Below are 26,840 nucleotides of genomic sequence, written 5' to 3'. Positions count from 1 at the left end.
AATTGCCTTATTGGCCTAATTATTTTTCGAACACAACATTACGTCAACTTCTATCGATTGACATAACTCATTACCTCTACCACTTCTCAATTATTGACAACTGCTGCGGACATGATTTTGCTGACACGGTGTTCAGACGCGGCTTGCGGACGCTGTATGCGAACAGAAATCTGTGAACATAGCGAAGTAATGTTTTCGCATTAATAAATTTGTTTACCATGTTTTGTGAGTGTAATACACTGGAAAGTAATCGAAATGTTTGCATTCATGTAATTTCAAAACCAGGTGTTCGTGTTTAAAACCCGACAACTCTATGGTTCAGCTGTGTTTCTGAGACATTCAATAAAGATTCGTGCAGATTAGGTGGTTTATTATGCAAAGCCACGCCAGTTGGGATTTGTGCAAACGCGGAATCACACTTGAGAGTTCTAATTTCAACCAATCGGGGAGATGTCTTCAGAACAGCCACGTAGCAAGATTGCATTCTTTCAATTTTTTTTTTCAATGAAATAGGGCAGAAGATTTATTCTGGGAAGAAAACAACAGACAGCCAGGAAATCCTCAAAGAGAAGACATTCATTCGTCTCACTTCTGTGACTGCTCATGCTGCTAGAGGCAATATAACTTGTATATATAAGTATATATATATATATATATATATATATATATATATATATATATATATATATATATATATATATATATATATAATCTTAGACTTCCTTTACAGCAGGAAACCCCTCTGTTTTGGGGATGTTTGTAAATTCAGTAAAGGGAAATACGACAGAAAACTGCAGACAAACGGCTTCTATTTGCAGTTGTAAACGCGTCGTAAAATTCAGCTCCTTTCAAATCAGATGTTTCCGCCCTATTAAATTACTCTGAAAAAAAGGCATTGCGTTCGGTAATCCTCAGAGACATCGACGCTTCCTGCTTTATACGCGCCTTTCGTTAACGTGTCTTTAAATTTCCTTTTACATCTGGGTCCGTGTTTCGAGTTTGTGTCGCTTTCGGAATTTTTGCTCTCTCCCTGACCTCGAGTGATATGATTGGTGGACACTGTTGAACCGGAAACGGTTGGAATCAAATTTACATCCGGTTCCTGTATTTCCATCAGTCAGATGGCCCGAGGTCGGTGAGTTAGACACTTTCCATAACGACGCAAACTCTGTATATGGCCTCTAAAAAGCTATCACTTAGCAGCATTGGCGCCTGTCGAAGGAATTATGCGCTTCCTCTCATTTTCGCCTTTATTTATGCACTGATTCACACGAATCAGGTCTGCACAATGTTTTATCAACATGTTCATTTAGTTATATGATCCTAACCCATTAAAACATTGTAGATAAGCGTACGCCATTACGCAGACGTAAAACTAATTTATATACGTGAATCTCATTTTTGTTTCTTTTTAGCCTTGGCGCTTGTCTCTGAAAGCTTATTAACTTATCTTTAACTACTTTGGTGTTTCGATTCGTTGCACTGTTCCACTTTCCGTGTCTCATACTGATGACGGTTTGGCATCCATTGTAGGTGAGTAAAACCCAAGCAGCCAAAGAGTTGGGGAGTACCTTCAACAAAAATCAACCTTGAAAGCCTTTGCAAATATCGGGCAGTGCTCTATCCATCTAGAGAATGCTGAGAGATGAGCTCTTGAACAGATTAGCTTTCTTGGCCACCAAGCGTACATTCTGCTTCGCCATCTGTATCTTCGCGCATTAACATGTTCGCTTAGCACGTTTTCAAAATGTCCAAAACGTTTACTGGAGGTACCAGGTTCGTACGAAAAACATTCACAACTCTTCTTGTTGTGTTTGTCCGAGAATTTCTCTCTAACTACGGCTGAACCTTTGTATAATTAGTATGAAAGCCCTAATCCGGAAGATGAGAGCCTAGCAAAATCGTTTAACGCTTGCGCAGCCACTCTGATTGGCTAATGTGTTTCGCCATACCACAACCACTTGGCCTCGCGTGTGGGATTCAAACTGTTCAGTATAGCGGCTTCAACGCCTGTCTCTACAATGCGTATTTAAAGATTTCCAGCGAACAAATGGAGCAATCGAGCTTCTGACTAACCAGTGACTGATCATGGCCTCTTGTAGTTCTTCAACACTAAAACATGTCAGAAAGAATTCGAACTGGTTGGGGTCGCGCTCGGGCAATCAGTATCAATAGCAGAGCATCTCAACCAATGACCCCTCGCAGCAGGTCCTTCGCTCTTTGTAATCAGGTTAAAATGCATTTATATATCTTGTATTTGACGCGGTAGCTCTGAAATGGCGCGAAATACAAAGCTGATAGCAACGCTGTGGCTGCTACAAAGCAACAACTGCCTACGTGGTGGACCACTCGAACCACTGCATGCTGAGCCTGATGTTAGCAGTCAAAACACTGACACCAGCACCTGACATTTATTTACTTTCCCTCTATTCCTTTCCTTCCGCTGATGTTTTTGTCTTTTTCTTTATTGTAGTATTTATTTCTTCATGACAGGCCACACCTTTTGTATCCATCCTTTCTAAAAGGGCCGGCCATCAATACATCATACTGCACTTCACCAGTCCCGATAGCCATACAATGTTTGTGCAACCCCAATTTTGCGCAATAATAAAATTTGAAGGTTCTGCCTTTTAGAAAACGGGTCCGCGAGGAATTGTCTAGCCCGACGAGTCACAAATCCACAGTTTATGTAACAACCAAGCGCTGGTTTATTCCCGGACAATAAAATGGCACTTCAGAACGATACATCGGAAGACATTATAGTGAAGTACACGTTCCAGACTTGAGGCAAAGCTATGCCAAGATTACAACAAGAGGGACCATGCTTTTACATGGCATGGCGAGGCAAAACTAATTAGTCTGCGATTATTGGGATGAGGCAGGGCAAATTCGCTCCTAGCGGCAACACAGACATTGCTTCTCACGTGGCAACAACTCACGAAAACAGCATAATCCTTCTCTGGAGTCACTGCTTCCGTGTTCATCCTCATAGAGCTCCGCTCCGACGTCTGTGTTCACCCAGGATGCATCGTGACGCTTTTTCACAGCATGACCGCGTACTATCCGCGCTGTCTATGAATCTCCCGTTCTTTTCTTTTTACTGTCCTTGTTATTGCTCACTCTCAAGCCGAGCACATGTCACGCCCCGCGATAAATTCTGCACATGCGCAGTTGCGCTGCCTCCGAGCACACTAAGACGGAGTGGAATGAGCGCGCGTAGTTCAAAAGGCCATGAGGGGCGTGAGAGCCCCACATATAGCAATTATTTCCAACACTTGTCACCAACACAATTCTAGAAAAGCTCAAGTTCGACCATGCTTTCTAGGTACTTCTATGATAAGCCACCAGCGCAACGCATCTTCCCTTCTCTCAAAACGCTGCGGCAGCTAACTGCAGTCGACGTTAAGACTCGCTTTTTCTAGGCCGACACGAAAAAATACCGCCGCCAATGAACCGATAGCTTGACCTTCTTCACGCAAGGTGTTTTATTGTATACTTTGTTGTCCGCATTTATTCGAACTGTTTAGAATTCTTTCATTTCTTTTATATTGTATGCTTGTAACATAACGTGTTTTGCCCGTCTGCTAGGCTCTCGATTGAGAGCGGCAGTATTGTTAAATAAAATAAATAAATAAATAAATAAATAAATAAATAAATAAATAAATAAATAAATAAATAAATAAATAAATAAATAAATAAATAAATAAATAAATAAAACTCATAATGCAGCACAGCATCCACAATGAGTGCTGACATATTCGGACCACCCCTGCTCTATCCCTGGTACGTTACAATTTTATGCATCCTTCGACGAGCTGTACTGGGTTTAACGATTTAGTGAGTAATATTCTCGAGGCTCCTGCTTATACACAAGTGAAAAGGTTTTTGCGCTACTTTATTATTCAGTCATTGATTTCTGGCCACAGGCACGTAAAACGTGCCGTGACACACCAGTGACTCACCTTAAAGTAAATTGGTTAATCGTAAAGAGAAGGTTCTTTTTTGATAGACGCCAGTACTGACTGATGGATTGGCATAAGGTGCTAACAAATCTAGTACCAGTTCAGAAACTGCACTGACGAAATACGAAGACGTGAGCATGGTTTCTGCTGTTGCTCTAATTCTATACGCTTCATAATTCTTCGTGTTTAAATTTTCTATTTCTCACTTCATAACTGTTTGTGTAGCATTTCGTAACGCTTTATTTCTCTTTTAACTTCCTTGTGTTCTTTTTGTTTTAATCCGAGCCATCAAGCTTTCATAGTCACACAAGAAAAATTTGAACATTTGCCGTAGAGTAGTAGATAGCGTCTTCGGCTGGGAACGGAAGGAGGGTTGGAGCTCTCACCTGGCCAAAAATTTTGATCCTACTCATGAGCAAGAAGTGTTTTGTGATTGAATTTGATATATCCTGCTCAGATTTCTTCGTGATATGGCACATCCCTTAAAAGCTGCTCTTTGTTGCATGTGTGTGCAGGTGTGTTGCGTGTGTTTGTCCCCGAACATTGTGCGTTAGCGCATATAGTGGGCGACATGCATCACATGCTTTTATTTTTTACGGTTTCGAGCATTTAAAATGTCAAGGCTTATTTTTGACTACGATATTTTACTGAAAAACATTTTTGCGTAACATTGCTCCAATTGTGCGCTAAAATATTCGCTTTTGTGAGATGTCTGGCTTTAAATAAAATAAAATTCTTGCTTTTAACTGCCGTTTCTTTTTGCTCGTTGTTCGAAGCCTGCTACCACTATATTTAGTTTTTGATATTCGGGGCAATAAGACATATCTATCGGCCGAAGAAAATATACAAAAGTTTTGTATTGTTTACCTTATATTCGTGGATAGGTGAAATAGGTCTTTAATAAAATCCGCCGTGGAGATGTCGTCGGGTTATCTTATATCTAATATTCATAACACCTACGCTTTGCTAGGCATGAAGGGACAGAAACATTCTATCGGTAGCCAGATATAGCGTCCCGAGCTTTCGTTCTCATACTCATCCCCAATTGAATGTCGCGCTAAGTATATAACCGAGGCATGAGCATATGAGCACGACAAAGATATCCTACACTATTTCAGTTCTTATGTAAAACTCGCAGCTGAAGGTTTTGGGCGTTGATACAAGCAAGGCTTTTTTCTTGTGGGTTTCGCTGAGGAGAGGGAGATAGCTCGGTGCCAAGAGGTTTTCAGATAATTTGGTGTTTGGTATGTTGTCACAAACCATCACCTTTACGGTCAAAAGAGACGCGGGATCCCCTTTACGGTTACCCGTCATCCCTCTGTGACGTTTGACGACACATCCGATCAACCCGTCAAGTACGTGTGTCGGTGTGTGATTAAGGAATAAGTTCAAAAAAAGGTCACTTTCTTTTATAAACAATTGAATTTTTATAATTAGCAGTCCAAATACATTGCATAATAATGGAGTACAATGAAAAAATAAAACGCCACGACAAGATATTGATAACAAATGAGTAGTTAAATGACAAGAGGAAAACCCGATAATTAACAAAACGCTGCGATAAAACGAAGACTATATAGATAACAAAGCAAGAATTCCAGATATAATAAGTATGGGCAAAAGTCGCATGGAAAACGCAGCGTAACATATTATTAAGTCAGGTAAAGGGTAACAAAAGCGAAAATAATGTTCGATTAAACGGTTTGTGGCAAAAGGAATTCTCACGGCTTTCTTGTTAGTTCATGCGTCGAAGGCTGAGTTGATCGGTAGCGGCGGCCGTGCAGATAAGGAGGACGATGCGTCGATCGCGGGCCCGAATAAGCACAATACACTCTCCCGGAGCAGCCTCGAGAGCTGCCCGGAAGCCTGAATCTTCCCAGAGCGCACTGACGCGGGCATGCTGCTGTATGCGTTTTTATACTCTCGGCTGTCTACGCAGCGCTAGTGTCAATGACGTGTGGTCGCTGCAGCTTTGTCTTGTCAAATCCTGCTCAGAGGAGCAGCGAGGTCCCGTGAGTCGCTCTATCTCAAAGGTAGAAGGTCCCGCAACTTGTGCTGTATAAGGGAGGCAGCTTGTGACACATGTCAACTGTTGTGTTTCCGATGACATGAAAGTGAAACTCCGTCAAGAAATTCTTGCGTAGTTCCAAATAAGAGCGTTAATACCTCTTGCTGAAATAATTCACTGTCGGTGGCATCGCCGCCTGCTCTATGGACCACCAGACGCCTCGCAGCCTTAGAAATTACGAGCATGAAGTTTCTAGGGCTTTGCATAGAACAACCTAATTAACCCCGTATTTTCATAAACTGTCTGGCGGCGTTGGTGTCGACCGCTTCAAGACTCACAGCCTGGCAACTTTACGGTCATGCGTCTTACAGGTACGGTGACAAAACATCGTACCCAGGCTCGAACATTTGTTAGCGTTCTTCTAGAATGTGGTTCTAGAATGCCCTGATAAGCCTTAGGTGAATTTGCTTGGTTTGGTGTTTGTTGGATTTATGGGAGTTATTGTTATAAAGTGGTTCAGGCAATCACACGCGAAATAAGTGAATGAATTACTACAGAATTTAGACCATCTCTGGTTCTTAACGTGCGCCGACATCTCACAGCACACTAGTGCTTTACTTTTCGCCGCCATTGAAAAGCGGCCGTTTCGCCCTGTATTCAATCCCGCGTCATTGGGCTTAGCAGTCGAGCGCTCTAATCACTGGCCCAGCCCCGGAGAGGTGGAGATACATCGATGTCCATGTGTTTTGTCTTTCGCTAATGGAAGTGCAGGACGCTTGATTGGTCGGCAGAATCACGAGACACGAGACCAGACAGCCTAGAAGGAAAGTGTTGCCAACTCGAGCAACTTTTTTCGTTTGAATGATGAGGAGAGGACTGTAAATGGAGGGAGCTTGTAAATATTTCGCTGACTTGCTGCATCCGTTCAAGCAAGCGCTACTCGGCGCACAATTTACTGACAACCGGGCTATCAAACTTCGACGAGCGTTGTTTCAAATCAAGCCAACATACGGATGTCGCTTTTATGGTTACGGTACCACAAGTTTGCCAAACCGGTGAGATAAAATATTAGGTTGTTGAATTTAGTTTCGTCGTCCTATATATTGTAGAGGTTCACGCGTTCGTAGCAAGTGAGCTAATCGACATCTGACTCATCGGTCCCGCTGAAGATGGCCGGGTCCAGCTGGCGAAAGGAGCCGGCGCAGATGACAATGGGATGAACTTGCATGTCTTGATGTTGGACGTCGTCTGGTGTGGCGAGTGCAGGAGTAGTGCGGCTACGGAGCTCCATGGCTGAAGTTTCTAACCTGCGGCTCTACCAAATGTAGGTTTGGGGAATATTAGAGGTACTGGGAAGCTATCTAGGAGCACGTCAGGAACAGTCCGCGTACGAGCAGGTCCTGAGCACACATCGATAGCGATGTCACTGGCGACCGCGCACGGAAGCTTCATCTTCGCAATTACATCTCTATCTTTACACTGTCTAATTTGAGCTGCCCACACAAAATTACTTTGGGCCCTAAATAGCACTTGTGGGTGTGGAAACTAACACGCCTAAGTATGTTAACTGTGTTCGTCAGAATTGGCAAGAATGCCGACTGGCACAACCTCATTGCGTGCTCTTGCAGAAAATATTGCTAGCTCAAATAGACTGCTGAATCTATGCTGTCCTGGGTCTTATATCGGCTGCAGCAGATCTGAACCTACCGGAGTGCATTAGGTGATTGGTTAAATTATGATTATCGATTATTTGTATAAAACTTGTAAGCATAAGTTGGTTAGAAAATTTTCATGCCTTTTTTTCTCGCGGTCCTTTAAAAACCGCTAAAATGACAAAACATACAAATACATAACCACAGCTTCACTGCCTGAACAACGTGCAATATGTATTCATTAAAACTACATTGACCATACAGAATTATAGTTTCATTTCATGTGATAGCTGCTCAGAAATGGCAGATTAAATACATTACGTGGTTCACTATGGCCAGAACTATTCAGTAGAAATTGTACTAGGGCTGCCCAGAAATGATATGCAAAGAACTACGATGAGAATAGCGCGGACAATCCCAAGTTAGGCTTGCCGCGGCAGAACCTGCATCAGTCTCATGTCTCTATGTGAGAGGCTCGCAAAAAAAATTAATAATAAATCTTCATTAAGAACGGCCCCTTAATTCTGTCCGAAGTTGGACCATATGGGGATATTGGTGGGGAAGGCATATTTAGCAATGCGCAATATATGTGTGCAGCCCCAAACGGTTTCCTGTACCTGCCCCAAGTGGGACCAATTGGGGTGCTTGTTGGCAGCCTACATACATCGGCCCTTGTTGAAGCACTAACATTGCACCCACCGAGACTTGCCTGCATTACCCACTTCGGACCCACAAGGGCCCTCGCTTTATAGCCCACGTTGTGTTAAATGAGACTGTATTTGTATTTGTTTACATTTTACATTTCCGCCTCTTTGATTTCTCGCGCTATCTAGAGTAATTTTGTGTGTTACCTCCACTTTACCAAAATTTCTTTCTGCTATTCTTCTAGCTAGATCAGTTTTCAGCTCGCTCCTTATCCTTCATATGTGCGGAAGATGCATCATCGTGTACACCAATAGCGTCTCAAAACAGAGCCTAATATCATTTCCTTAGTGGTGAGTACAGCATCTGTACTTCCTTTTTGAGACTACCGCATTTATTTGCTTCATGTGTGCAATAGTCGTGTTACAATCTCGCCTAATTCTTCACTTCATCATTTTCTATCAGCTATACATATCTCCCCTCGCCTACCAGACGCACAATTAGCAATATAACTCTATGGGCGCCTAGCACGGTGTCTGCTCAATAAAACCAAATCTTTAAATCCCCCTTACCAGCTTTTCTATATATAGCCTAATAGTTTCACGTACTCAGATGACTACAGAAATGGGAAAAACGTAGAGTGTATCCTAAAACAAACATTGCTAGTATTGAGTGATTTTGTTAAGGAAGAATTTTTAAGTGCTCTTTTGACTGAACTAAGGCCTTTACTGCCTTCAGTTTAATGTGCGTGACCCAGCTCTCACGCTTCTACATAACTACTTCTCTAAGTGAGTTAAAGTAGTTAAATTTGCGACCTTTCTTTTCTGATTCAAAAATAATTATTCAAGATATTAGACAAGATCAAGACACGGCACCTTTCTTTTCAGTGAATAGAGTAATGATTCACAATGCAGCCTTAACTATTCTATGTACATTATTCTATGCGGATGACACAATTGTTTTTCTGACAATGACACCAGTCAAATAAACACTAAGTTAAATAACATGAATGCCTGGGAATATGACAATCATTTGATAATATATAGTATTAAATCAAAATCATTATTAGGTTTTGCTATTGTAAACTTACATCCACATATTATATTTGCCTGAACACTCGAGCTTTATATCATTTCAACTCAGGCACATTACTTTGCATTATTCTTGAAAGCCATTTAAAATTTCATGAGCATGCTAAGTTTCTTGCACGCCAAAATGCTTTCGGTATTTTACAACCAAAACTCGGCATTATGTTCAGCCAGGAGACCGCTGCTCACTCATCACTGTTTTATACAAACGCAATTTGTGTATTGTTTACTGTCTTTGGAAAATACATAAGTCACACATATATGATGTCAACTTCTACAAAACGAAGCTGTGCACCTCATTAACTTCAGCACTCAGTAGCTCCTTTCACACATTTCAGCATAACCCAGGCATTCTTTCATTATCTCTATGCATGAACCATAAATAAGAAAGGCTCATTTGCGCGCTGCATTAATGATATAATCATGGATACATATTCTTCGACTCACTCAGGCAGTTAAAATTATACCAGAATTGCTTAGATTAGCAATTTCTTTCGAGAAATAATCTACAATAATGTGGAAACAAGACAGCTTATATCTCTGTTATCTGTTCGCAGAATACACTTCCTTCCTTGATAAAATTATGTCGCAGTTAATCATCATTTCAAAAATAATTGAAAACTTCCTCATTCCTAAATATTATATCAATGAGCGGGAAGTTTCTTCGTTCTTTGTTTTTCTTCCTCGCCTCTTACATATGTACAATTTAATGAAGATGTTGACAAATTTCATATCCTCCTGCCGACCATTATTTGTCAATTTATTTATTCATTAACTTAGCATTTCATGACCTTTTATTTTATCTTAACCAAATAGATGACAGTACCTTCTCCAGAGTATTGCTGCGATATTTTATTCATTATGTAATCCTGTGCTACTTTCAAATCCCATTTTGTCACTTCGCTGTTTAATATTCTGTATATCATGTTTTTTTTTACAGGACCTTCCCCCTTAAATACTAAATTCGGGACCTCCGTTTGTTTATTTTTTCTAACGTAAGCTGGAAGCGCACTTCAATACTCCTCCAACTTTGAAGGAGTTGGCGCCATGGCATCAGGAACACGCAACATCAAGGGGGTTCCCGCTACAACCTTTCAGAGGCTCGGTACCAAAGAAGGAGATGGGTATGACGAATTAGGACAACTCATGTCGTCGGTCACTCCAGGAGGAATCGCCAAGATGTTAGTTATATTTTATGCATAAATGTATGACAGGCGCAAAGAAATATACAAAGGACTGACCCAAAATACATCATACTGAAATGTAACCCCTTCTCTTCATGTAACCAATACAAAACCAATACTAGATACTGCGTCTTATGGCATTCGGTAACCTTTCACAGGCGACACTCTACGAGGAAACATCACTTGCTTAAGAACACAAGTTACAGTTAGCTCAGACGCTCAGCATAAAGTACCTACTGCATGAAAAACAGACCCTCACCTTTACAACTCATCAGATGGTCACAGATTACGCCTATGAGGAGTAAAGCGGTAAAATACGTCATTTCTTAGTTGAATTGTTTTGTGTGATCCAGTATGATTCTGAAATAAATCGAGCAAATTCTTTTTTCTGGAGATATTTATTAAACAATAGTATGTTGTCCAGCAGACGTATGCTTGACAATTATGTATACCACACAGCCATGAAAATGGCACCTTCATGTTAACACTTCGTGCCATGGCTATAATTTGTACAATATATTGTAATGTTCTGGAAAAAAATGCTACATTTCACCAACATGGCTGCGTACAAACCTTATAACGCTTACTGTACAGGCGTATATTGTGCGAGCTAAGCACTCTTAAAAATATAGATGCACTTTGCAGGCTACACAAATGATAATCGTCGTCACAGTGGGAGACATTTATCTCTGTCAGCGGACGTGGATCACCAGGTTATCCCAACTAGGTTTATCTTTTTCTCGGCACTCTAGCTAGGCTTTAGAACGAGGGTAGTTGCTGTGAACTGTCGCATGCAAAGTTTCCTCAAGAATATTGTCGAAGATAGAGCAAGTATTTTGAATTTGCCTTTTGGACATGCCCAAAACTAAATTCGCTTTTCAAAAAAACATTTTGTGCACTGTCCATAACTTTTTTATCCGCACCTTAGAACAAAATTAGTTAAGAAGAAGCAAAAAACGTTCCGGATATAACAAATTTTTCTTTCACCTCAAAAACAAAGAAAATAATTTGTAAACAATTCGTCCAGAAGAGTGCTCAGTCCGGTGGCGGGTTTACTTTAGCCTTTCTATAAGGTCTGCTGGGCTTTTCTTTGTACGTGTTATGGTTTCAAGCCAATGTAGTCCGCCAAACATTAACTTTCCAGACCGCGAGTGTAGGTTCTGCTTGTTCATTTTCATGTGGTGAGCAAGCAAACTAGCCACATGAATACTACATCTGAATCGTTCAATGTTTAGGCCTGCGAACCCAGAGGCTTGTTCTAATAGTCACATCTATGATTTTTATGCTCAGTTTAAATCTGACAAACTTACGTCATAAGACATGATAAGAACCTAGGGCTGTGTTGAACTAAATTAGCCTAATAAATGTTTATCACTCATCGCGTTAAAACCCTTGTCTAAATATCAGAGTGTTTCATGTGAGGCTCTCTGAGCAAAAGTAATCTTTATAAATGTATTCCGCATTCTGTAATAAAAAAATGTCAACACAGAACTGAGATAAATAAGTACCGAAATGAATCTTACATATGATTGCGATTAGTCGCCAAAAGAGACCAATACCAAAAATGAAATTGCCGCATTTAATTATATATCCCCTGCAGTTAATTGAGGATGCTAAAGCAGAAACATGTCATCCTGCTGTTACTCACAAAAATGCGGGCAGTATAGACAATTTCTTTGACATTAAACAACTCGCACTTCTGAAAAGTACTATTTGTTTCAAGGCACTGCCTGCGCTGAATGTTCTCCCCGCTATCTGTTACATTTTCTCCGAGATGATACTTCACATCTCTCAACACTTTATTTTTCACGGCAGTGGCTTGCCGCCATTGTCAATGTGACAAATATTGGCTAAGGTGTTATGGTAAACAAAAATTGCCAGCAAGTGTCCGCACGTTGACAACATTTCGGCCATCAATTCCCGCAGTTGATCCTGTCACGATAAAACTATGCGAAAGTGCACATCTGCGCAGCGCGCTCAAGATTGTTTCCGTAAAATAGTGCTATTTTATGTTTTTCATTAAATAAAAGAGTTCCAGTAGCTCTTCAAGTGCTCACGAGAAATTCTTTCTAAACGAAATCGTTGGGGCTGGAGAAAAACAACGATTAAATCTGGAGTGACCTGCAGATCGTTAGTGCGGCTTTCTTTTAGCACCATGGTATATTCCCTCGCTACCCATCCTTTCTGTTCTAATTCACACTCTGGTTGATTTACGCCGTCCGCCCAACTCACAAGTATATCGGCTGACAATCAAGCGATATCACAGGTTATGCAGAAATGCTGAAGTCACTAGCTGCCCAACGGTTGCCGACGGTTCAGCTTAGGTGACCAGGTACGAAATATATGCGGTAGCAGATGCCAGTCTTATAGCGCTTCTGCAGCCAGATACCTTACTCTTCTCGTATGACGTCATCTAGCTCCTTAGCTGGGAAAATTGTTGCCTCCAAATTGTTGGAGGCCTGCGCGTTGCCTCCAAGATGGGGGTCCTTCTAGTTTATACCGCATGCAAATGCGTGTCTCATTTCACGGCCACTGGTGTGTGGTGCACCAATCGCTGATTTGGCTCTCGTGGGCAATCTGCCGCTCTCTGATTGGGGACCCATATGTGACAACAAGATGCAAATTACAACACGCGTGATCGGCAAGTATACGCGCGAGGTGGTCGTCTGTGGCAATAGCGAACTGCACTACTTCAATGACAAGGGAATCCAACATGCATGTACCGCCCAGAGATCGAAACAAAGTCATGGTGGCATATAATGTATTTTCGTTGAAGGTTCTTATAATGCGCAATAGATAATGTCAAAGTTATGGAGTGCAGCTCTTTGGCGCCCGTTCCTGGGTTTCGCGTCGTCGTCGTCGGCCTCGTAACCAGCTTCGCCCCCCTTTCATCCCCCCAGTTCGATCTGGCACTTCGGCAACCGGAGCCTCGCAGGAAGAGGGGGGGGGGGTACACTCAGCGGACAACGATGGGGACAGGAGCACATGCAGAAACCGGAGCACACGAGAAAAGGAAGGGGAAGGGGGGGGGGGGGTTGCCGGAGGCAGCGCTAGCAGCGACTCACTGATGCCGCGGTCGCCGTTAGCGAGTCAAGACAACGCGACTGCGTAGAACACCGTCCCCGCCGTGCAGAAAGAGGAGGAGGGGGTCCTCCCCTCTTCCTCCTTGGCGGCGAGGGTGCTCTCTGGTTTCCGAAACGCCGGCTCGCTGTCAGCGGATCACGGTGCGTGCACCCCGCCCTCATTCACTTCACTTGCTAGCGGCGTCATCGGCATCAGATCTGTTCGCCGCGCAACGTTCCTATGGGCCCACGCGCTGCTTCCCGCAATCTTCCGATAACTCAATTGCTCTGTTCTTTTCTCCGACCACAAAGCTTCTTTCATGACAGCCAAGAACTGTTAGTGGAGTGTTTCTTGATGGAATACGTGTGAAAAATTAAAAACAAAAGTTGTCTGTAGTTGTACATGCGGTCTTGCTCGATATCAAAAATGTGAAACGGCTCATAAGCTGCGCTCAAATTTCGCATTAGGAAGTAACTAATCGACGGCAATTTCTTAAATGGATGAAGCAGTGAGAGCGCACTGAAACTCCACCTGCCAGACCATGCCTTGCAGGGAAGGGGCACGGACTTACATGGCCAGTTCCCAAAGCCTGCATGAAGTATTGTATTTGTGTATGTTCATAGCGTGAATCCGCCACTAAAAACGTCTTGCATTGCAGTGGCTGAAACCGGAATATTTGCTCCTGAATGCATGCATCGGTGCTCTCGCGCTCCAGACGTTCTCTACATTGCCCTCCATCAGTCATCATGCTGGAGCGGAGGCAATTTATTCAGAGATGCAATCGGAGAAGCCTCCGAAGGAATCTGGGTTCCATGTGGGGGTAGCGGCTCTAAAAGTACTGAAAAAGACCATTGTTACAATATATATTGATACCGAACGTGGCACATCGGGCAGCGCTTTGTCATGCGGCGTCTTCGCTTCCGACATTTCTTTGGCGGAGAAAGCCAGGATGAAGCCATGTAAGGTCGTCTTGGGGAAACGATACGACCGCTTTGATAGCGTTTTTCACAGATATCACCTTCGGAGACAGCCTTTCGAATAATGGGGAGGGGAAGGCGTTATATATACGTGTTGCGCTGGAGATTTCGGGACCCACCCTTCAATAAGTTGAGCTTTAGAATGGTTCCTATAGCCTTAGACGTAACATTCCCCACGGCTATCTTATGTCATCACAAACGTTTTGCGCGCTTGCTAATAAAGCGGCGTAAATGGGCTACAATCGTCTAAGTTATTGCGCTACTTTGCACAGTAGGAGAGCTGAAAAATGTATAGTTTCAGTTTTTTTTTTGCAATTCTTGTCAAAGAGCGATTAGTGGAAAATGCAATTTATGTGTTCTCTAAACAGTTGCCAATCAGAGCAACCCACGGATTCTATATTCGCAAGGAGACCACACAGAGGCACCTGCATCTCCTAAATGAACCAGCAAGCTCAAAATACTAGAGGTAAACTGGGGGAATAAATATTTCAAAAAAGTGCAAAAGGCTATAGCGAGATTCGCTTTCATTCCTGGCCTACACAGAAGCCCGAACGGTGAATCTAATTTCCGAGCTGGCTTAAGGAATGCAGCTAAGAAATACAGTACTGCGTTTAGGTTGTTTCGTTTTGTGTTAATTTGATTTTAAATATGTAGGTGCACTCTCCATGTAAAGTTAGTCATGTCGCCAGGGCATCAGCTTTTATATTCCAATGTTTAACCTCTTTTGCTCTATAATTGCTACTACTGTCATAGATAACTAGTAGAAGATATGTTCAAATCGTTCCTGGTTGTTTTGCTTGATTATCACATTTAGGTCATATTGATCTTTTAATAATCCATTTTAACATTGCCCATCGGAGCAGGCAAAATCTTGTCGATATCTCGAAGGTTGTAATTTGGGCTTAAATTTTGATACAATAAGGCGGCAATGTAAGGCACGGCTGTTTACTGTTTTGAATTTAAATAAATATTACGAACATCAAACCTGTTTTGCTATTATGTTCGGAATCGACGGTATATACATTCAAATAGATTGTTATGCGTGCAAAAAAGTAGGTTTTAATGGCTTTTGCTTAATTTATAGATTTTTGTGTGGTGTGTTGGATATGCTGCGTAGGCTGAATCCACAACTTGGCATATTATATAAACTATAATTATTTCCTGCATTTTTCAGAACGAAAGAAAGACATATAGCGAAATCCTTAAATAAAGTACTGACAGCTGTCAAATGAACGTTAGTTGCCAGCACAAGTTGTGCTTTGTGTAGTGCGTTTTCTTTATTTCCATTACAAGTTATTTTATTAGTACTTACAGTGCAAGTGTGTATTTTACTGCACAGTCAGTTGGCAGCCGAGAGTTGCTACCCTCTTGCAAAGGGGAGACCAATGCTAGATTCCGCTCTGCTTGGATAAATCTTCTATTGTTATATCGAGCATTGGCGTATCGGTCAGTTTACAGAACGGCACCGTAGGCCCCTAGGGACCCTTTAGCGCATTCGCGTGCGGCTTTCGGCAGCAAAGATAAATCGTCGCTTAACATTTCTGTAACTTCTGAAGTATCATAAAAATGGTATACATAATAGTAGCACTGGATTCGAACTTCAAACTATTGTTTCCATTTTGGAAGTGGCTGAGGTGTGACTCTGCTGTACCTGGCTACTCTGCGAATGTTTAGATAAACCTGATTGCACACGTCTGCTTTTTTTTTTGTCCTCTATTCTTCAACGTCGGCAAATGCTAATTGTTCGAAAGTGCGTGAAGATTGGTCTTTTCCGCGGAATAAAGTGGGCACTGCCCTATGATCAGTGAGTTAAGGAGGTTCACCACTACTTGAGCGTCTGAAACTTCAAGGTCACACCCACGATAAAACTTGTGGAATATCATGTCAAAAGCAGAGTTTCGTGGTGTCGCTGGCGTATGTTTCAGCTGTCTCTAGAGGCGAGCCTTCCTTTCGCCCAAGGTTTCTGCTCCTAGTATTGCATGCTTTCTTTCACAGTCGTTAGCAAGCACTTGTTCTCGGCCCAAGAATCAGTAAGGTGGTCAGATTTGTCCTGGCGTGTTCCAGTCAACACCCAGTGACTAGCACATGCAACCGGGCGTTCCATAGCTGTGCAAACTAACTATCAGCTACAGTGCTTATATCAGGAGAACGTCGTGGTGTTAGGCGCGTACCAACCAGACACGCTTATTTTAGGATCCTTTTTTTCAACGCGGCAAGAAATTGAACTTGTCACGAGGGAAGCGGAGCTTTTCTCTAAAACACAGCTCTAATACAAAGCGCACCAGACCGTCATTCAAAATCGCGTTTATAGCGTTTATAGCTGTCGTTCGTTGTCATAAAAGTTTTCCAACTGCCTGCTACCTGTCGCAGCTCGTGACACTGGTAAGACGAAAGCACTGTTGGACTACGAGCGAACTCATTAGAGAGCGGAAGCATGTTTCTCGCTCACGCCAATTTCAAGGACGCCATGTTGTATGAACTATAAAGGGCCGTCCTCACGTTTCGCATTGCCGACTGCAACGTCCTAAAATAGGGGCGACTGTCATTTGTACTGATTTCTCTACATTGTTTTTTTTTTTAACATGGTTTGCTTTATGGAGCACTATAATTCTAAAATAGAGCTAATATTTAGACTTAAGTCAGCATGCGTTGAGGAAATTTCCACATGGTTCTGTGCGTCTCGCACATCATTTTACAAAGGCGCCATTTGCACTGTTTAGTGACAGCATTAAGTTCGTACCCAAGCTTTACACTAAATTTGGAATTTCGTGTTCTACAAATGGCATCCTATTCATATTTGCTCGTCATCTGATGAAGATTTGGTTGTATTGCCTTGATTCTAGTATCCTCTCATATCGAACGTGCTATATGCCATGAAACATTTCTTGTATATACATTTCATTTCTGGCTTTCTGTTTCGTGTTTCGATGGTCTGACTTGCTACTGAGGTTTCGCTTTTTAGCAGCAGCTTCTGGGAAAGTTGCGCTTGAATACTGTTCGTATGCATACTGCAAGCAGATTTTACAAGCGCGACAAAACAGCATGTTCATTTTATACCCTTTTTCGTAAAAATAATAAGACTCGCTATGAAGAATGCTCCTAGGGCTGAGCTCGATTGAGGTTTGTCCAAATTTGCGCCACGCACTTAGTTAACACAGGTGACGTATAAACACGAAAGCCACAGAAAAAATAAATTTTAGACCACTGCAGCACCTCCACTGGAGAAATGCGAAATCCGGAACGTTGCGGTTGCACACGGTATATCCCGCTCCCATTGAAAAGCTTCAGATAACAAGGCTGGGTCATGATCAGCAGAGTGGAAATTTTATTTATTCGGCGCGCGTTTGTTGCTGCGGAATGAACAATTATATATGACTCACACTTTCTCCTTCAGATTCAAAATTGGACTGTGCACCATCGCTCCTGTCGCGTGACATTCCTTATCGCGTTCCTTCCAGTGCATGTTCAAGTGTTGGATTAGTGGTAAGGATACGCTTCTATCGAGTGGCGTTATAATACTCACATTGAACACATTATTAACAAGGCCGCTAGAACATTAGGTTTTCTAAAACGCACTCTATATCAAGCTAATGAAAAAACGAAACTCCTAGCCTATACAACACTTGTCCGGTCTCAGCTTGAATATGCATCCATCATTTGGCACCCTCATCAAGCTTACTTAGCAAACTCCATTGAATCTCTTCAGAGTAAAGCAGCCAGGTTTATTGCCCACGATTATTCCTACCCAACTAGCGTATCAAGTATCAAGCAACGATTTAATTTATTGCCCCTTGAGACTAGGTCAAGGCCATTCAGACCCAGCGATGTGAAATTTGAGGTTGCACCCAGAGTAGTATTAGACCCTTCCGCCCGTAGCTCACGCTCGCAAGGTGCGTCGAGGCACATCTAAGGTATCGTCATGGACAATATTGCAAAAAGAAAAGTCTGGGTTATGCAATGTGATGAGCAGGGGCGTCCAAGACCGTAAAAATTCATAAGCTCACTGTCTCTCTCTCTCACTATATATATATATATATATATATTGTTACGGTATGGAAGACGGGGAAGTGCAGCGCTAGCGCGTGGAAGAGAGAACGTGAGGAGGAGGAAGATAAAGCGGGTGGTCATTTAATTATTATTAATATATTATTCACTGGAGAAGGTAATGGCAACCCACTCCAGTATTGGACGCCCCTGCTCATCACATTGCATAACCCAGACTTTTCTTTTTGCAATATTGTCCATGACGATACCTTAGATGTGCCTCGACGCACCTTGCGAGCGTGAGCTACGGGCGGAAGGGTCTAATACTACTCTGGGTGCAACCTCAAATTTCACATCGCTGGGTCTGAATGGCCTTGACCTAATTGCCCCACAAGATCTAGTAAACAATGGACAATGTTGAATTCAATTTCAACATTTTCCATTGTTTATTAGATCTTGAAAAAAAGGGCTACCTCCTTCTAATCCTACTCGTGTGTGGACGTTGAGGCTCACTATATTGCCAATCCTTCTTTTCAGCGTGTTTCATATCAGCCTACTCTCTAATATTTATCCATAAAGTGACATTATGTTAAATGACAGATGACATACATATGACGGACCGCTACATCAAGCCAGAAAAGTGCCTGCTTAGCCTATGGGTAGCATGTCTGACACGGAGTGCATAGATCCTGAGGATTGATTTACACTTAACCTCCCAACTAGCGTATCAAGTATCAAGCAACGATTTAATTTATTGCCCCTTGAGACTAGGCGACGAAATGCCCGCCTATCTTTCATGCACAAACTATATCATGGTTCATCAGACTTTCGAAAAACGTTCCTCCGCCCTGCCCCCCACATATCTGCTCGCGTAGACCATCCATTTAAAATCAACCCCGTACATGCGCACACAAATATGTTTAAATATTCACCACTGCTACTTGCTATTTCACAATGGAACAGTTTGCCAGCAGATGTCGCTACCATACCTGACCATAGTTCATTCCTCAAGGCTTTGGAAGGAATTGAATGTTAAACTGACTTAATTTTCTTAATATTTTGCAATGCTTATTACTTGTTTTCCTTGATGTGTAGTGCTGTGTTATTTCTTGTTCATTTCAGCCTACTGCTTGGTATTAAGCGCGCGCATACCTCGTTTCTTCAGAGCATGTAAAATTGCTTAGGTCATATAACTACTGTAAAAAAAAAGGAAAAATAGCGACCTGAATGACTTGTTTTTTTTTTCTCCTTTCTTTTCCTCCTCTATGACCCTTAATTGCAATTGTTACTTATGTGTCTGTTATAACCAACTTTGTTCATGTGACTCCTCTCCCCCTATGTAATGCCTGAAAGGGCCTTTAGGGTATATAAATAAATAATAGCTAGGCAAGTTCGAACGCAAGCCAGAAGCGCCTCAAGCGGAGGCGACGCGCACGCAATTTCAACGTTTTTTTCCCTTGCACCAGCGCTCTCTCCCAGCGACGTCATCGTGCCACCACCCTATCATATAACGTCCGTTGTTGTTAGGATGCGCCATGGCGTCAGCAGTGGCGGTCTCCATGGCAACCACGTTGACACGACATCACCACGAGCGCACCCCTTTTTCCTTTCCATACTGCCATGGAGACGACAGGAAGGCTATAAAACGCGAACTAAGACATTTTCCTGATGTGCCCGGCGTGGCTTAGTCGGTTAAAGCGATCGGATGTTGATCTAAGTGACGGGAATTTGATTCTTGGTGGATGCATACGTGTTTTCTGAAATGCTAGAATCCCACCGACGTTTGATTGACAAGTTGAGTGCGGCACTTACTGTGGACAGACGGGCTCCACGCTTAGGAGGTATAAAGATTTTCGCCTTAAAATGCCGTAATAAAGCCATACGAAATAACGCCTGTTTCGGATAGGTATGTGGTACGTCGCCTGTTTCGATCCTCATCTTTCTATGCAGTATCGATTAATACAGTGCAAATTAAAATGCCTTCGCTAGCCAACCCTTTATCTTCTTATCTTCTTTTCAGCATGGTAGGAAATTCTTCATGCGTTTCACGACAAGCCAACAGCATAGCATCTAGGCTTCGCGCACGTTGTATCAAATCCAGAAGTACTACTGGCCGCGACTGCCTGGCGATGTTGCCCAATACGTGAAAACGTGCCGTGAGTGCCAGCTACGCAAGCAGCCGCCGATTAGACCAGCTGGACTACTGAACCCGTTACCGCCTCCAACCCTGCCCTATCAACAAATTGGGATCGAACGTATCAGACCTTTTCCATCTTCATTTAAGGATAACAAGTGGATCATTGTAGCCACTGTCTACCTTATCCGCTAAGCCGAAGCAATAATACCGGGGCAGAATTCGCCAAGTGTCTTTGTCGAACACATTGTTTTGAGATACGGCGTCCCAAAAGGGTCATCACCGACAGAGGAACGGCATTTATGGCAGAGTAGACGCAAGCCATCCTGGAGTACAGTTATACAAGCCATCGAAGAACAACTGCGTACCATTCTACGAGAAATGGGCTTAAGGAGCGTCTCAACAAACGGATTGCGGACATGACTGCATTGTACGCCGATTCCAAACACAACATATGGGACGCCATTCTACCCTACACAATATTCGCTTACAATACCGCCGTGCAGAAGACAACCAAGTCGACCCCGTTCAGCTTTGTGTACGGCAGGGAGCCCAAGACGACTCTTTGCGCAATGCTGCCGCACATTACCGACAAGGAGAACCTGAACGTCGCCGCTTACCTGCAGCGTGCAGAGGAAGCCCGACGACTCGCCTGCTGCGCCTTAAAAACAAGCAACCCAACGATGCACGACAATATAATTTGCGACGACGCGAGACAGAGTACAGGCCGAGAGGCCAAGTGTGGGTTTGGACGCCGATACGCCGCCGCTTGCTTACAGATTTAAATGCTCTTGCTGCAGTACTTCGGCCCATATTGAGTTCTTCGATGTTTTAACTACGAGGTCTGAAGAGGCCTAAAAAGGTCGTGCCCAAGTGCACGAACAGATAGATAGCAGCGGCGCGCGGGCACGCCTGTAAATCGTCCATGTCGTGCGCCTCAAACCTTAATTTCCGCGGTAAAGCCTTATTTCTTTTAATTTCTAGTATTTTGATTACCTCTGTGTTTATTTCGTAAGCTACGAGGCGATGCCTCTTTAAGGGGAGAGTAAAACAGCGAGCCATTCAAAACTTTTACTTGTTCGTCTTCGACAGCCTTCGGTATGCGGCTTTATCACTCTGATTCCAGCGCATGGATAGTTTGTGTACTCTTTGTTCAGGCTCGTTGTCACGACACGCCGTTTATCAGTTTGTTGTCCTGTTGTCGTGCAAGATGCGTCGAGATGAGTTTTGTAGATTGCGGCCACTCGCTTGCATTTTTTCATTGTTTGAGCTTGTGCTAGGCACCATTTGTGGCTTTACTTAGATGTTTCCTAGGCGCGTTTAAATTGAACGTTGAAGGCTGCAACGGGCATTCGTAACTCGAGGACCAGCGACCAGGTTTGTTGTTATCGCCTCTACCGAATTGTTCAGTCATTTGGAGGGCACAAGTGAGCATAATAAAGAGTTTATTCGAGTGAAGACCAAGCTTTCTCATTCGTGGACAGCGACATTGTCAGCATCATCATCATCGTCATCAGCCTGACTATACCCACTGCATGGCGAAGGCCTCTCCCATATTTCTTCACTTAACCCGGTTCTGTGCTAGCTACATCCACTTGACCCCTGCGAACTTCTTAACCTCATCCGCCCACCTAACGTTCTGCCGCCACCTGCTACGCCTTCCTTCCCTACGTGACACTATTTACCTTTTTACGAGACTACTATAACATCTGCTTTCCGCACTTCAGTTTATTAACACACGTATGACTTATCTGCAGACAACGTCCACTTGTTTCACCCATAATAAATTTTCAAATAAAACTTCTTTTTATAGCTTAGCGCTGGCCTAATACTAAGACCTGCGCCAGCAGCGCCACAGGCTCCGAGTAGGCTGCAGCATTGGTCGAGTGCTCACAGAGATGAACTAAGAGGTTGCTTTGTACAAGGCTGCCATAAACAAATTACTGCATTATTATATTGCTGGGATACGATGAGAGCACATGGGGTTGGGGCAGCACTTCAGCACCCCCGTCAGCCCCCTATGAGGAACTTGTGGGAAGCCCCAATTTGGGTTTGCCCATTAGCGCCCACATTGGTTCTACGTCTTCATTGAAGAGGCTAACGAGGACGAAAAAGCGCTTGTCTTGGGAGGCCACCACATATGCCCATGTTGGAACGACCGGGGAACTGGGTAGGCTAGTCACACCAAAACATACAGGCTAGATAGGGGCAGCCCCGTTTGGCCTGACCTCAGAGAAAGGGTATAGGAGTCAGTGTTAACAAACAAATCAAACTGCGCAAGGAGAGGTGATAAGGAGGAATTCACACTAATACTTAAAACGTAGACATGGTTCAGATACATGTATGCAACTAAAGAGGCCTTCAACAATTACACAGGATTCACAACTCCTGTGAACGACAATACAGAAGAGGAAGAACAAAAACATCAAATTGTTGACTGTAAACTCTCGATGAGGAAGATGGACGTCTGGAGAATCACGCTGTGTCTGTTCGCTGAATGGCGCCTCATCCTCGCTATCTGTGAGCTTTACCATCAGCGTGTTTATATCAGGAGCCAAGGTGTAGCACGTGATGAATCGCTGTAACACTCGCTCACTTCCCGAAGCGAAGCGACCTGAAGTTTAAAAGACGCGCCGCATCTGTCTGTTACCACGAGTCAAGACAGACACGTACATGCACATCACTTTTACAACAGTGTCTTCTCTTCTCCCAGCCGAGATAAGCGTCATCTGTGGAAAAGTTGGAAAAGTTCAGCGGATTTTTTTCAAGGCAGTAATACTAACGGCATCTCCACCTCTGAGTGATGAGGAGGGCGTGACGCCGATGCCCGCAATGCTAAGCGCTCTCCATGCGCGGAAAAAGAGAAATTGCTCTAATGGTTTCTATGAGTGAACGTGAAGCCTCGCACACGTTTTCTTTCCACCACGCCGCCTTTACAAGAATGGGCGCAGGTCTTAGTGAAATTGTTATAAAGCGCATTGACTGCATAACTTGCAAATTATACAATGCTTGTAAAGTGTCGGAAAGCGCACGTTAAACACGTGGTAATATACTTCTTGCATGGCTTACTCGAGAAAGCATTGCACTCGGTGGAACGACAAAGATATGAAAGTCTGCACCAAAGGTGTGGCCACCTTCGACTTCGCGCTAATCCCATAAAACAATGCCGACGTGGCGATCACCACTCACTAACTAGATAAAACAATAAAACTGGAAGGCCTTTAGAGGATTGAACTCCATTTATTTGTAGCATTTGTTCATCATGTGACGGCATCACCAGAGCTCGGGAAGAGTCGGGTTTTGACATAAATCGGGACGTTTTGCATAGCGCCATATCCAAAGTTTAGCTCAAGTAATATATGGATACGAAAGGGCTACCGTGATCCATTAGGTTGCGAAGTCTCCCGACAGGGTCGTTCCACACTTAACTCGCATTTTAAATTGCGACGGCTGCTATAAGTTCGGACATAAAATTAAATCAAGACGATGCAGCATAGAAACATTTGCTGGACTGATTTACGTTTGTCATTGAAACAGACGATAGCGTGTCATTCTTTCAGATGGAGACGTAGAGGCGCGGACAGCTAACTTCTTATCTTGTGCCTATCACGAAAAGCCCTTTTCTATAAAAGATGCCAAGAAATACGCCGACAAAGTAACCTATGAAGTGACACACCTTTGAATATCTTTCTGGAAACATTTATTTAGAACGCCTGGCCAAATGAGCAATGATAGTTAATGTTTCGTAGTCTGCTTATTTTAGGTTCAAATACTTTTTGTATTCGTTCATTTCTCATTTAGCCTCGCATATTTCTTAATTTAGAACATATGTTTATGCAATATAAAAAGGTGATAACGTGCACAATGCCATTGCCTTTCGCACTTTGTGTAAGAGCAGGAATGGTTCGCAACATTTGTAAATAAAGAAAGGATCCAGTCAAGAAGCCACAATGTTCTACTGCTCATTTGTACCGGAAGATACTGTGCATGTAACTAAATATAAGATAGATTCCTATGCTTCATAGTACTGGTCTTCTTGAGAAATATTCACCCCAATAATTGTAGAGCTCAATAAGATAAATATCTAAATCGCAAAAGTCGAAGCGAACTGTTTTAGTGGAGACAATTATCTAAGAGTGAAGTGAGATTACGCAAGCAAACAAGCACCATGTTTGTCACGTTTGAATACCCGAATGCCAGTCTTACTCTTAACTGAGCAGGAAACGTTCAATAAATTGTCTTATTACATAAATATTATTTCCGTGCTTCAGAAGTACCTAATTCCGCTAGTTCAAAATTTTGTGTCTATCAACTGTCCGAGTGAGGTTGAGATGAATGGAGCTGCTGGGATGGACTTTGCAGCGGAACTCGAGACAAAGCGCGAACAGCGAGGCCTACCATATGCCTTGTCTCAGGTGCCAGAAAATGCAAACGCCACCGGCTCACTAGTAATAACTGCCAAATACTGCCAAGTAATAACTGCCAAATGGAGTGTATTGATTAAACTTCTGTGTGCATCAGAATACAGCTTCCTTAATCATCTTCTTGAGATGCTTTTGTGATTATTTCACAAATCAACAGCGATGATAGTGAGTCCGGGCGCACATACTCTTTTTATTACCTCAATGAATTTGTGCACATATAAAGATATTCTCCACGTTTAAGAACACGCTGAAGCTAATGCGATGGCTGTGCCGAAAGAATAATATCCCTCAAATAACATTTCATAATGTAATGTATTTTAGGAGCTGTATGGTACGGTATTGCGCTCGGCTCTGTAATTTTTTTTTTGTAGTGAAAAAGAGGCCCTAATTCCTATAAAGCGCATTAGGTTCGTTTACAAAAACCGCGTTGAATGGAATTCCGCAAAACGGCCGCAACCTATATCCGGGGACTGGGAGTTGATATCAGAAATGTGCGCCTGCCCTTCACATTCTTCTTTCGCTCATGTTGCGGATTGATTCATGAATCACATTTAGTTTCAAACAACCTATAACATTTCAAGGTAGATCAATTACATAATTTGTCCAAATCAATAACTTCTACTAGCCAGATATAGTTACGCTGCCAGGAATTCTCCGAGAAATGCTGATCAAAGACGTTCTAGCAACACAGGGCTTCTGTAAAAATGCCCACATTTAAAACAAACACAATATTACAGCGTAATTTCTATTACTGGGATTACAACACTGGAGATCGCCTCTATAACACAAAGTGACTTTGCCCTAATCTTGAGGTATCGACGAAACGTGAGATCGGTACTACTGCTGTAATTTCCTTTAAAGCAATATACATTTCACATGTAGGTGTCAGGCAACACTTGAGGCAGGTCCTGCGCTTCGCTAATAAGCGAAGCTTCAGGGTCGCACAAATCTAGTCCGTCAAATCGCGTTAAACTTGCGCATCCACACGCAGCCTTCTTTACCAGCGGTTTCACTCGTATACCTATTTCGAAGAAATTCTTAAACTCTGCACCAATTTGTTGACATCAAACTTATACCCAGACGTGACAGCGGCCGCAGCTGCTAAAAATGAATCAGTTGCGAATAAAATCCTGAATATAATTTACATTTACTTACGCGGTAGACCAACCAATCAGAACAACCACTGGAAGACACTGACAGAACGTACTTCACAGAAATACGACACCTCTGGCATTCTTCTATGCTGCCTGTTATATACAGCTGGAGGCCTTGGCAATTTATTCGCGGTAGCGGCTTTTTATTTTTTTTTTTGCGCCAACTTTTGACACATTATTGTGAAAAAAAGCACGAAGTAAGGATGGCAAAATTGTCAGAAACGAGCGACGGTGACATTTGAACACGCTACAGTAGGAATGTCTACCAGATCAAATGCTTTTGGCTAATTATGTGTTAAAATACTTGATAGAAACACCCCATGTTCCGGCATCAATTACTAAATAAAATGTATTTTAAAAGCGAATTATTTGACAAAATATTTTGTGGGGAGTCAGGTAAAGTAAAATCTGAAGGATTTCTAACTGGCACATTTCGCTGCATTTATTTTAAATGTACGCAACTTTCGAAGTTTCTTTGCCGAATTTTTCAGGGGCGACTACGGCCAGATACGATGCCGCTAAAGTACATGAAAGGAAGCGAGACGAGAACGACGTAATCACGTTAGGA

At 42.8% G+C, this 26,840-nt stretch overlaps 1 long non-coding RNA gene across 3 annotated transcripts in view; it reads right to left on the bottom strand.

Moving 5' to 3' along the window:
* Positions 1-26,363, bottom strand: part of LOC146195960 (uncharacterized) — a 90,853-nt gene extending 64,490 nt beyond the window's left edge. For all 3 annotated transcript variants that reach the window (XR_014705612.1, XR_014705611.1, XR_014705613.1), the window contains exons 1-2: positions 26,274-26,363; positions 10,796-10,896 (exon numbers count right to left, since the gene is read on the bottom strand). This is a non-coding gene — a long non-coding RNA (uncharacterized LOC146195960). The remainder of the gene's footprint in view (positions 1-10,795; positions 10,897-26,273) is intronic.
* Between the last annotated feature and the right edge of the window lie 477 nt (positions 26,364-26,840).

Source organism: Amblyomma maculatum, chromosome 3 (genome assembly GCF_055883805.1).
Source record: "Amblyomma maculatum isolate TAMU_Amacu chromosome 3, ASM5588380v1, whole genome shotgun sequence".
Classification (NCBI taxonomy): domain Eukaryota; kingdom Metazoa; phylum Arthropoda; class Arachnida; order Ixodida; family Ixodidae; genus Amblyomma; species Amblyomma maculatum.
The sequence above is the reverse complement of the archived record's forward strand: the minus strand, read 5'-3'. Positions and strand labels throughout refer to the sequence as shown.